The sequence below is a fragment of the Nicotiana attenuata genome, unplaced genomic scaffold (genome assembly GCF_001879085.1).
Source record: "Nicotiana attenuata strain UT unplaced genomic scaffold, NIATTr2, whole genome shotgun sequence".
NCBI classification, from domain to species: Eukaryota; Viridiplantae; Streptophyta; class Magnoliopsida; order Solanales; family Solanaceae; genus Nicotiana; species Nicotiana attenuata.
In genome coordinates, this window is record NW_017670409.1 from 66,432 (window position 1) to 77,238 (window position 10,807).

The window sequence follows — 10,807 nt, forward strand, 5'->3', positions numbered from 1 at the left end:
AGTTTTTCACGACCCAAACTGGAGGACCATGACTAGCACCCAGGCCATACTTGCCGAGCACCAACGTACATTTTACCTAACCTTCCTTATTATCTTTAAGGGCCGACAAGATCATTATAAATGGTAGATATGGATCATGAACAAGAAACAATGAAAGATAATGGAATGAACATACATAACATGGGATGACAAGACTGCCAAGAAACTACATATAAGGTGCGAGCTACCACGCTCCCATGAAAGACTACACAAAAAAAATTAGCCGACAAGGCACACCAAACTATACATGAGTCGACACCTGTCTATGAGCCTCTAAAAGATTATAAGTGCTGCAACATTGCTAGAACAGGGCCTCGACATACCCATAATATCTACAACAAAAATGCATACCAAGACCACATCAAGTTCGGAGAAGGGATCTCGCCAATAACCGCTGAATTGGGAAGCCTACTGTGTTGGGGGAGCTGCGTCTACCTGTCTATCAGGACCTGCAGCACGACATGCAGCGTCCACAAATATAAAGGACGTCAGTATGAATAAAGTACTGAGTATGTAAGGCATGAAAGCATAAGTAAGAACAGTAATGTAAATAGGGATAAAGAATATACAACCTGTAACATCTGAATACCTCTGAGGGCTACTAACATGAAATGCGTGATACATAACATACGCCTCTGGGGGCATCATCATCATCATATCGTACCCGGCTGTAATAGGCTTGGTAAAACATACCTGGCCACATGGAGCTCGGTAAAACCCAATTAATCAATAGTTGCACAATAGGTGTCGTAACCGACCGACTATAGCGCGGCTCGATAGAAGAAAATAGATACATATATATAATGCATGTAGGACTCATTGGAATCATATTCTGAACCTTTCGGAGTGACGTAAGGTCGATATTCTCTGTACACGTTATTAGGACTAACTCTTTATCAAGAATCTTATAAGAATAAGGAAGTACCAACAACATTGATAACATAAGAATAAGAGAAGCAACCTCAACATCAATTGTTCCATAAGAAGGGAAACAATGTAAGTACTGCTAGCTTCTAAGAGTAGAGTATCTTTGGAAGGTCGTTCATTGCATTATGTACAAATGAAGTCATGCAAAAGAAGGAAAGGGATAGCCTCACATACCTTGTATATGTACTGTCCAACCTCAAGCTTTGCAAACGTCACGACTCCTTAGTCTACACTAAGAGAAATGACACTATCGTTATCGTTTAAGCGTCGTAACTATTATGTATCGACCACAACCTATTTTACAATAAAACGGGCAGAACCTACCCTATATATATGACTTCACACAAGTCAAAACAATCACCAAACGGCCCAACATACCCCTATCACTTCATACATAACACGACAACCATAATAGTGTCAAACAATCCGAAAATGTTACGACGAACGACAAGCAAACAACCCTGCCATATGTGGTATTTCTCCACACCCTTCCTCCTCTCAACTCCATAAAAAAAGTAGCAAAAGAGACAACCCAATAGCAACACGAAACAGCCTACAAAACAGTTCCACAAGTTCAGCAACTCAAAATTAATTTTTCAGTTTACTTAAACACGTTTCGACTTATCTTTTCTTTCAAATTGAGAAACACAACCAAAAGTACATAATTATACCTCATATCCAATAAACCAGCCATGAATTCAACTTAAAAATAAGTTCACAACCAGCCAACCATGACTCAAGAACAATCAACTCTTTCGAAACTCGCTAGGCCTATTCTTTACGATCGAATTACAACTCGCAAACACATAGATAATGAAAGGAGAAGCATAACCTTACCTTGTGCTTAGTATAACCCACGAAACCTGATCCTTCTTCATCAAAAATCAGTTCCTCAACGCGGCTACAAGAAGGAGAAAGAGAAACTAGCAAGTTGTCCGGACTTTTCGGGTACTAGAATCACGTCGTAACACCCGAAATACCCTAGGGTTTGTGTGGATTTTTTGGGTAGGATTTGCAGGGGTTCAATTTGGTTTTCAAGGTCTGAAAGATGGGTGAAATAAATGAGTTGATAATTCCTTAAAAGTCCCCTCTTGGCCGACTTTGGGGCTTTTAATTGAGTCCTCTCATTTTGACAAGTAGGTGATGCACCTACCAATCTGCGCAGTCTCGCGAAAATGCAAATATTTCTATACTCCAAGATCGTATTGATAAACGGTTTAAATGTGTTGGAAACTAGACTCATAGATATTCAATTTGGTGGGTATATTACCCCGTAATTCCAAGTAAATTGGGAGAAAAGCTTAGTAACATTTGACCTAAAATTTAAGTAAAATTATGAACATATGTTGCGACAACTTTTGTTTCATAACTCGTTTGACTTCAAGACTTATTATATGGATATTATATTATTCAAATACCTTATAACACGACCTCTTGAGAATATTAGCACCCCTAGGTTTACCCAAAAATACGGGTTACAACATCCTTGATTCGTTTAGCTTCTAATACTTGTTAACCACCCTTATACACCCTTGTATCATTTAAGACCAATAGGATTAACTACTTATCATCTCAAAGATAATCTCTTCTCAGATTTACGTCGACTAACTTATGGAATGAATCAACACTTACATGAATATGAGTTGTAACACTAAAATTAATCAGAGGGAAATGGATGAACATGAAGCATCATAAAACCATTTGCATATTACATTGAACCAACCACAATTTATGAGCGAACGTTTCAGTTGAAGGATTTCTAACCTTTTTTTGTTGTTGTGTACAATATATGAGCTTCAGCTATGAAAACTGACACCAACAATGGCATTCCAACCAAGATCGATGACCGGAGCTCGAACAATGACCTCTACTCGTCCTAAACTGAAATTTTGGTACTGATTTCGGGTGAAGTTATGACTGTTTTGAGGTGAGGTTTGGAGCTGTTTTCGTGGCTTTCGGGAGCTGGTTTTGAGTGATGTTTTGGGGTGAGTTTAGGGACTTTTCGAGCTACTTTTTGGGTGAAGCTTTTGTCTGATTTCTGTGGCTTATTGCAGTTGGATTTTGAGTGTTATCTTGTTGCTTTTTAGCAGAAAACAAGGACTGGTTTGTGGTGGTGTGAGGGTTGTTTTGAGCTGGACTTTTCAGCAAGTTTCCATGGAGTTTTCAGGTTACTACTATGGCCAGAAATGGAGTTTCAATGATGGTTTTGAGGGGGTGAAGTTGCTGTATTTTTAGGTGGAGATAGAAGAGAAGAAGATGAAAGATGGAGTGCTTTTTACCTTTTTCTCCTTCAGTTTTTCGCCCCTCTCTTTCTTTTTTCTATTTTTTCTCGTCTTTTTTCCCCTTGTTTTTCAGATGTTTTTCCTCCCCTATGTGTTGTGTGTGTTGGGTGATATATAGGTGTAGGTATATGGATTAATTGGTGGCCAAGAAAAAAGAGTATGTATGTGCATGTGAGTTTTTAGTGAGAGCATGTGAGTTTGTTACAAAAGACAAGGAAGAATCTTGCTAGGTGGCCCTTTTGCTTTGGTTCTTTTTTTTTTGGTAGTATTTTCTTTTTTTTTTTATAATAAATAAGAAAAATAATCTACACCTACTAAAATAAGGTAAAATTACTACACTCAACATTTAATTCTTAAAGCTTCTAACTAAAAAATTGTACTAAACTAGATAAGCTATATTTTTTGGAAACTCTTCTTTTTTTGTAAATTAAAATAACACTTATACTAAAAATACGACTCTTTTTATCATTTCAATTTTCTTAAATAAAACCTTAAAAGGGTGAAACAAATGCTGAAATATCAAGATTAAACTTAAAAGATATTTAAATGCTAAAAAATGATGAAAAGAGTTAAATATGGTCAAAAATTAGGTGCTCACATGTTCAACGGAATTGTCAGTTTTTTGAAAATTCAAGGAAATCAATAGTTTTTGTGTTCGTGTATACGGTAGAAATCGATGGTCCGATTTCACGAGCATCGCGGCATCTCGAGGGCTTCCAGTGTTCGACTCCGAGAATCCTCGACGGTCAATTTTGAGACAGTACGACTTCAGGACGTTATGAGTAATGACCCGCCCCGGGAAAATGTGAATCACCGGTCTCGGTGATTCAAGGTGGAGTTCCCAAGGCACGTGACTAGAGCTGACAAAGTCTAGTGAACTAGTCTGACAACGTATCTGGGCAGTAGGTGGTTATACCTACCCCATATCTTTGTAATTAATGCTTTTGTACTATGTTCTCCCTCATATATAAAGGGGAAACCTTGTCATTCGAAGAGGACATGTTGCTCCATACTAAATACATAAGAACATTCTCTCTGCTCTCTAACACATTCTCCTGAGTTCATTGCTTCATTTATTGCTTACATTCATTGTATTCTATTTATTGTTCTTCATTTATTGCTTATTATCAGTCATAAAGAGCCGTCATTGATCTCATAATAACTGTTAGTTGCCCATCGACTACCCTCGACAGCTCCCAGTCGAGCATCCAACTCGACCTCGAGGCCCCGAATAAGTAGCCTCGAGGCCCGACCGACAGTAATTCAGTTTGATTAATATCTCATTTTCAATCTCTTATCTCGCTTCTAAGTCTTTCACATAGCATCAACTGCTTAACAACCAGCATAAAAATAGATCATGTATTTTTAGAATCCCATAATCAAATTTAATTGTTATTACCATTTTCACGGTAAACAGTTTGGCGCCCACTGTGGGGCTAAAAATAATAGTGATTATTTTCTTGCCGGTTTCATTACACAACGCAAGTTATCTTTTGCACCTTTTCTTGTCCAAGATCTTCAATTTCATGTCAAAATGCCTAGCTCAGTAAATGGAGGTGAAAACGACAATCTTGGGAACCACGGAGAGAACGGTGTGGCTGCTCCAGGTGTTGGTGTGCCACCATGAAACCTTGAGAATGCACTAGGACCAATTCCAGCGGACGTAGGTTCACGCGACGCCCAACAGGTCGATATAATCTCAAACACCAACATGAGTGTGCACCAAGAAGATCAACAAGAAACATAGAAAACCCCAACTAGGGAAGAACGGGAGGTTAGCCTTCATGTTATTATTAAAATGTTGGAGGCACAACAGCTGGTTATTGCTCACCTGCAAAGTCACCAGAAAACTCCTAGCACGGTAGCACCGGGGACAGCTCCCCCAGCCAAGCAGGTACCGGAGAGATCGAGCAATAACGGGTCGACAGCTGACCCCGCCATTGTAAAGATGCTCGAGGACCTCACGAGGAGGATTCAATCGGGCGAGAAGAAGATAGAGGCCAATGACAAAAAGGCCGAGACCTACAATTCCAGGGCCGACCAGATCCTGGGAGCACCCCCGATCCTGAAAGGTGTGGATTCAAAGAAGTTCGTGCAGAAGTCGTTCCTGTACGAAGCGGCTCCGAAGCCCATTCCGAAGAAGTTCAGAATGCCAGACCTCCCAAGGTACAACGGAACCTCGGACCCCATGAGCACGTTACTGCTTACACCTGTGCGGTAAAAGGCAATGACCTGAGGGACGATGAGATCGGGTCCGTCCTGCTGAAGAAGTTCGGGGAAACACTTTCTAAAGGGGCGATGATGTTGTATCACAACCTGGCCCCACACTCAATAGATTCATTTGCCATGCTGGCGGATTCTTTCATAAAGGCACATGCTGGTGCCATCAAGGTAGCAACAAGGAAATCCGACGTTTTCAAGATTTAGCAGAGGGATAATGAGATGTTGCGAGAGTTCGTATCTCGCTTTCAAATGGAACGAATGGAACTACCACCAGTCTTCGATGACTAGGCGGTACAAGCCTTCACTCAAGGTTTGAACGAACGAAGCTCGGTGGCTTCGAAATAGCTGAAAAAGAACCTAATCGAGTACCCGGTCGTGACCTTGTCGGATGTTCATAACCGATACCAGTCAAAAATCAGGGTCGAGGACGACCAGCTAGGGGCCCCCTCGGGCTCGGTATACCCAAGCACGCTTCTGGCAAAGGAGCCAAAACCAAACAAAGAAAGGTACCAGTCATACATCGAAGACAAAAGGAACGCCCCGAGGCGCAACATACCCCGCAACGATTGAAGGATGGACCGATGACAGAATCATCGGGGACTCGTCAACAAATCTGGATTTGATATGCACACGGGGCCAACAGAGGCACCTCGCTTGTCAGAATACAACTTCAATGTAGATGTATCAGACATCGTGTTTGCCATTAGTAAAATCAGAGACGGCAGGTGGCCCAGGCCCGTACAATCGGACCCCTCACAAAGGAACCATAACTTAGTGTGTGAATTTCACAACACGCATAGGCACAAGACCGAAGATTTTTGGCAACTCCGAGAAGAAGTGGCCCGATTACTCAGCAAAGGTCTCCTCCGGGAATTCCTCAACGACAGAGCCAAGAGTCATTTCCTGGAAAAAGAGGCGACCAAAAAGAACGAAGCAGATGAGCCGCAACATGTCATCCCTACGATCTTTGGAGGTATTGGCACCCTGTAGGAACCCCCAGCCAGGAAAGCAAAAACATTCCTCAACGGGGAAAAGCCAACTCGGGCCCCATCTCGGCTCCACTGCGGCGCACTAGTAACTTCTTTTCTTGTAAACACATTTCGAATCAGACATATGCTTATGAATCCAGGTAGCTCGACCAATATTATCAAGTCGAAGGTGACAAAGTAGCTCGGACTGCCTAACCAAATTATGCCCGCCATTCGAAGTCCTGGACGGACCCAACTGGGTGAACAAAACAACGAAAGTGGAAACCGCCGTACCAGTGAATACGGCCGGCACGGCCCGAAACACCAGTACCTCCACCATCAAGAGGGCTGAAGGATAAACAAACAATGAAATAATGATAGCAAACTACATCTTCGGTTAAGCCCGACTAAACAAAGTAGAAGACCGTACCGCATCCTCATCACAAGCGACTAAAATATATCAGGGCTCGAAACATCGTTGGGATAATCAACACAAAGGTATGACCGCCTCCCGAATCTTTCAATTTTACTCTACGCTAACCTGAGTGCAGGTACCCAATCAAAATGGCCGAAGCGCTTCTCCAAGCCCATAGGTTTCGAAAGCATGCGTTGCACTCTTTTCCTTCGCTCGGGTTATTATCCCAACAAGGGTTTTACCGGTGAGGTTTTTAACGAGGCAACACCTACATGCTGCCTAAGGAAAACTCAACGAGTATTCAAGGCTTCTTTTGCAATCAACCTCGAATACTAGGGGGCATCCCCCGGAAGATCACCTTCTCGGAGAAGCTAAGACATGCTGAACAGGGTCTCGATAAGAAAATAATATACCGGACCAAATGGTCAAACGAACCTTGTCCGCATAGAACAACCAAGCTCCTAACAGCAAAGGCATGTATACTTGTACCAAGTAATCAAAGAATACTTTTCATCAAAGCATGTCACGCTTCAAAAGAAACTCGGTACTTTTTGCAAAAATGGCTCCTCTATCAAAAATGTCCCGAACACTCGGGGACTGGCATCGACAACTCAAAACAATGCGACCCCGGGTTGGAGCTCCTAACTCATAAGCCCTCAATGAGGCAACACTGAGATCACAAAATAGCTCCAGAGCCAAAAATATCCCGAGCACTCGGGGACTGGCGTCAAAAACTCAAGTCCACATAACCCCCGGGTCGGAAACTCCAGAATCGTAAGCCTTCAATGAGGCTATACCAAGTTCACAAGTAATGGCTCCCGAGTCGGGAAATCCTCCACGACTCGGGGACTGCCGTGAATCGCCACCTCCATCATAATGGTTCCCGAGCCGAGAAATCCTCGATAACTCGGGGACTACCATCAATCGCCATCTCCATCGGCTTATCAAAAATCCGAGGCCATAAGACCTCATATGGGCAGCCTCGGTCTCGTAAGACCTACATAAGGCAACAACAATATGTGTAACACCTCAAGCAAGGCATGAACCGCACTTGTACCAAGTGACAATATCTATAAGACCTCGAGCAAGGCATGAACCATACTTGTACCAAGTATCCAAAACTGTAAGACCTCAAAGGCATATCAAACTTGTAAGACCTTACTAAAGGCATAAACCCAATCTCAAAGTTAAGGCTATATATCGAACTTGTAAGACCCCTAAAAGGCATACCCTCGATATAGACACCGAAACTACTTCACTCGGGAATAAAAGTGGCTCCGGCCAAACATAAATGACTACTGTCACAAGGCTATACCAGCCAAACTAACGCGACTCGGGGACGCCCGACCGTCGCTACAAAATCACAGGCCTTCAATTACTTCGAATATACTTCGAAAAGAACCAGTTAAACAGGCTACCCTCGACATAGGCAAAAGAGCTTCGACCATGTCAGCTCCTAAACACTGGCTTTGAGATACTCAGCCTCCGAGCCAAACCTCCCGAGGTGCTCGATATCGCCATATAATGACTCGCAATCGAGGTTTTTAATTAAACCGTCGAAGAGTTAGGCAAACACTTTCAAAAAATCCTTATCGAGGGAAAAATAAAGCCTACATAAAAGGTCGCATCGATCCAAGGCGTAAGAGCCATAGTCGCCAGCCCGCACAAAAGGTCTCATCGACCCAAGGTGTAAGAGCCATTGTTGCCAGCCCGCACAAAAGGCCTCATCCACCCAAGGCGTAAGAGCCATTATTGCCAGCCCGTATAAAAGGTAGCATCGACCCAAGGCGTAAGAGCCATTGTCGCCAGCCCACATAAACGGTCGCACCGATCCAAAGCGTAAGAGCCACTGTCGCCAGCTTAAAATTCAAAACTTGAGGGTCGAATGAGCTCTATTCGAAACCCGATTCGGAGACTGAACCCAAAACAGTTAACTAAATTTGCCTAAGAGCAAAAGCGTAAGATCCATTGTCGTCAGCTTACACTAAAAGGTTGCATCGACCAAGTGCGTAAAAGCCTATGGGCCAGCCTAATGAGCCTCGGGGCCATACCACGAATCTAAGGGCTCCTCTCAACTCAAAGACCAGTTCATCTGGCTAAATTCAAGACAGGAAGAGATACAGAAGAAACAAAACCACAAGGTTTTCGTTCCTACGTATATACAAAAAAACACAAGCTCCATTTACAACATACTTTGAAAATATTGTGTGCGGAATCAAAAAAAGGAAATCTACATTCCCCTTGAGAACTACGGCCCGTCAGCCTCATCCTCGCTATCCTCAGCGTCGGATAGAAGTGACCTAGCGCCTTGCTCGTCCGCCCTCGCCTGTTTCACCTCTCCCGAGAGGTCGAAGCCCCTAGCATGGATCTCCTCGAGCGTTTCCCTTCGAGACTTACACCGAGCATATTCCTTGCTCATGCCCTCGGGGTCAAAAATCCTTCTCAGCTCAGCTTGAGCATCGGCAGCGTCCTTCAAATAGACCGCCACTTCCTGGTCGGCCTTAGTTCGGCTCATTGCAGCTTCAGGTCGAGCGTCCACAACCTCGGCCTTTATCTTCAAAAGCTCAGACTCGAGCTTCGTAATGATGTCTGTTCGAACTAAGCTATTATCATGAGCTAAGCGAAGTTGAACCTCAAAGGTAGAGATTTTACCTAGAGCACCCTTTTCTGCCGAATCTTGAACGGAGCCTTTAACTCGTCATACTCACGCTCGACTCGGCCAACTTCATTCTGAAGGCACTCCAGGTCCTCTATCTTTTTCTGTAACTGAAGTAAACGAAACATCAGCCTCAGGAGCTAGAAGAAAGAACACACACTCGCTCAGAACAAAAACTACCTACTCCTTCAAAAAAATCTCATAATTCAAGCTCTGACTTGCCTCATACTGTAAGCGTGCCAGCTCGACTTCCCTTTCATCACAAAGGAGCCTAAGGGATTTCTCCTCATCCAGAACTTTCCGCCGCCTGGCCTCGCGGCGAAGCAGCTCGGACTTAAGCTTGTCAAAAACCTACAAAGAAAAACTCAATAAGGAATGGAGGGCACGGAACTCGAAGGGCCTGTGCCAAAACTCACCACATAGTGAAGCTGCTGGGCTTCTTCGAAGGCCGAGCGCACATCTGCTAGCCTGGCTCCCTCAGCTCCAAAAGAATCAACCACGATCGGGGCACGGGTGCTCGGCACATATGATCCCGAGCTTCGAGTATCCCTCGAAGTACCTCCAACAGAAAAAAAGGGTGACATCGGAGGAGAGACCGCCTTGCCAACCCCAGAAATTAAGGGCATGGCAGGCTTAGTCAATATTTCCACTCCGGGCCCCCGGTCTAGTCACTCTGCAGAGGTATCTCTTGCTTATTATTATCATTCTTTAGCCCAGTATCTAGCAACCCTTCTTCCTCACTAAAGGGTCACGACCTCGCCTCAGAAGGCTCCCCGATGCCTACAATAACAGAGTTAGCATGCAGAAAGAAAAGGCGCCCTTCCGAGAAAAAAGGGGGTGAGAGCAAATCGCATAGCACGTACCGTGGTGTTTTGCCTCCTACCTATCCTTAGATAAAGCTCTCCACTTACGTTCATTGTAGGTCGAGTGGGTCACAAACTTCCGAACCCAGCTCGGAAGATCGGGAACCTAGCTCGGCGTCCACGAAATCGCTGCAGAAAAGGAAAAGAAGGCACATTTACGGAGCTCGTCTTCACCATAAACAAAACTACGACAGCACGAATGTACCATTTACGTGTAAAATTCCATTCCTCAGGAAATGGCAGAAACTCCACCAGAATAATATCAACAGTCCGTGCTCGGATGAATCGACTCATCCACTCCCGATCTCCGCCTTCTTCACCATCAACAACAAAAGGCGTGGCCGACCGGCATTGTAAGGTTAGCAGACCTCGATGGTGAAAAGGTCGGTGCAGCCTGATAAGATGACTGAGTGTGAATTCAAGCCCTGCCTTCT